This window comes from Berghia stephanieae, chromosome 4 (assembly GCF_034508935.2).
Source record: "Berghia stephanieae isolate SIO BIC M18660-M18661 chromosome 4, UCSD_Bste_1.3, whole genome shotgun sequence".
Lineage (NCBI taxonomy): Eukaryota > Metazoa > Mollusca > Gastropoda > Nudibranchia > Aeolidiidae > Berghia > Berghia stephanieae.
Window position 1 is genome coordinate 89,154,836 of NC_088363.1, and position 2,500 is coordinate 89,157,335.

General features: G+C 34.7%; 1 protein-coding gene across 7 annotated transcripts in view; it reads right to left on the minus strand.

The window, feature by feature from the left end:
* The window catches only part of LOC144971524 (uncharacterized), a 311,145-nt gene that overhangs the window by 56,895 nt on the left and 251,750 nt on the right, over positions 1-2,500 (minus strand). The gene's annotated exons all lie outside the window — the stretch shown is intronic.

Here is a 2,500-nt window from a genome sequence, read left to right on the forward strand (position 1 = left end):
GTCGCCCAGCAACGGCGGCCATCGTGGTTCTAAACAAAGAAAATCTGTACTTTTCATTCTTCATACTGGCTAGAACTTTTCATATGTCTTGTGATCAGAATGTGTAAAAGTCAAAACATGATCAGATTTATGTTTTTTCCCCTCTTGATACGCCTTTATGCCCGTCGGAGAAATATTTCATAAGGGCGTCCGCCATTGTTCCAATAGTTTAGAGCCAGTTACTAAGTTACCATGCGTCATTACGAGGGAAGTGACGTTACGACTGTTGAAGCGTGTTGTGTTTGTCACTTCTTTTGATTACCTAAATACCTCCAGAAGACACCAGCAAAATACAATCTTTCAGCTAAGAACACCTCACATACTGCTAAACAGCGATCTTTTTGAAATGATAAAAGACGTGCCAGCATCGCCTTTGTGCAACTCATACCATATTATTTCCTTAGTTTAACACTATCTAAACAGATCAAAAAATCTTATTACTGGATATATTTGGGATTCCTCTTTAAAATCTTCGTTAAACGGAAAAATTATCACCCAGTTACTAACTTCAAACCGAAAATATTGCATAGATAACATCAAAAAACATAGATTAAGAAAGCATAGTCATAATCCGTCGGGCACTTATTTGTAGGTCTGATAACCCAATTCGTTACGGGCTCATTGTTGTAATGGAATTCTCAAAAAATGACGCAAAATATTGTCCATTACAAAAATTTTAAACTATGTCCATACGTGGGTTTGGATGTGCGCGTCATAATCCCAAAATATTGAAAAAACAAAAAGTTGCACCCCTCCATCCCCGATAAAAAAGAAAAGAATCAAATCAAAATAAATGACGTTAAAACAAGAACGGAAATGATTTTTGGTTCGGACTCCTCATCATCATATATTATTTGTTCGATACAAAGACAATTATTAATCATCTTGTCCTCCGACTTCAAAGGCTTCTGGTTTTTCCAATAAATATCCAAATCTAACTCTCATTTAACCCGTTAGATACGGGATTCCAGTCCAACCGTAACCCTCTCCGTACCAACTTTAGGAAAATCGTCACATTCGTTACGATATAACCAACATTTTTCTTATTCAAATTTCTTTTGTACATCATAAAATTTAAAGAAAATGAACAGTTTGTTGTAGAGCATGTTTTGCTAAAGAAATGATTTATCGCAATAACTTTACTTTATAAAAAATATATTTTTGTGTTAGTTGGTGTGAAGTTTTGTGGAAAATCCCGAAAAAGGCTGGTAAGGAGAGAGAGAGAGTTAAACTAGGTCTTAACTATTTTCATCAAAACTACAATAATAGTAATACGACCCAGTCTCAAACGTAGCCCGGTGTTATCTGTGGTTTCTCTCTTGATGAAAGATTCTAAGGGTGGATTTGAATAATATACAGATAGAATTAACGGATACATATTCATTTGAAAGAAATTCAATTTGGACATTGAAGAGTTAAAACAACATCAAAGGCCGTATGCCCACGAGAGGTTTTAACCAGGAAACCAAACGATTCGAGTAGTAAAACTGGAGTCTTTGTGATCTTTGATGTCACGTTCAAAAATAGGACGATTTTAATCAAGGAAGTCACGAGTTGAACATAATAATAGTATGGCTTCGCCTTTATTTGGTCTGGTCTAATGAATCAGGTGTAGCCTTTGGAGGGAAATGGGTCAGGAAAAATACTTTTATACCCATAGTATCATTCACTAAAACTGTGACCTTTAAGGGAGATTTTAATGATTATAGTTCTAAATGATATGCGATAAATAAAAAAAAATAATCCAACGGATTAAAAGCTGTAATTTAATTTACAAATACGGATCATGTTGATCTTTAAGGTTTTTATATTCATCTTAACAACGCCATCCCCCGCATCTTTCATTCGTTTTCAATGTCCAATTCATCGGGTTTTGTTAACAAAGGGAAAACCCAAAACGTCCACATCATCTGCCTTCGTAAATCAGATTGAAACGATTATTCCATTTAAAAAAAAATTATTACTTTTTTTTCGAGCTGCAAGCGGCAACATTTGCATTAAATCAATGACTACAATATTAATTAAAACGCACTATTTCTAATCCTTTTAGCCTTATGTATATTTTCATTTCTTGAGGAGGGGCTTCTGATTCTTATCGAATTCTTATCGAGGTAATACTGCCTTAACCTGAACACAAAATATAACACGAATTTATTTATACGTATTAAAAAATATATATTTTATATATGTATTTATAGATATAGTATGCGCTTGGCTAAGAAGCTCACAACATTGCCATCCGGAAGTATAATGGACCAATACACAAAACTGTGTGTAACCATGAACTTTTATAGTCTGGATAATACAGTTTAGTGAGAATTACTCATAAATGGGGATGGCAAAAAACAATAGCAAAGACCCGAGTGACGTCAACTTCATTCTAGCTATATGTAGTTGTGCGGCTATGTCGTGATCAAGTGGTATGGCAATCGCTTTCGGATCGGAATGTCCTGGATTCGAG